This window comes from Buceros rhinoceros, unplaced genomic scaffold (genome assembly GCF_000710305.1).
Source record: "Buceros rhinoceros silvestris isolate BGI_N320 unplaced genomic scaffold, ASM71030v1 scaffold27185, whole genome shotgun sequence".
Lineage (NCBI taxonomy): Eukaryota > Metazoa > Chordata > Aves > Bucerotiformes > Bucerotidae > Buceros > Buceros rhinoceros.
Genome location: NW_010412688.1, coordinates 1 through 214, shown reverse-complemented (window position 1 = coordinate 214; position 214 = coordinate 1).

Genomic DNA, 214 nt, shown 5'->3' with positions numbered 1-214 from the left:
CTCGCCCCCCGGCTCTAATCACTTGGAGAGACACGACCGCAGGTGTGCCCAGCGCTGTGCACGGGGTGACGGGACCCCAGAGCAGGCACCTCAGCGGGGACAGAACCCCAGGGACCCCCTTTCCTGCCCTTAGGGGGCGGCAGTGCCCCAGGACAGCCGCAGCCCTGGGCGGGGCGGGGGTCATGAAGCAAAGGGACCCTCACAGCCCCCAGCT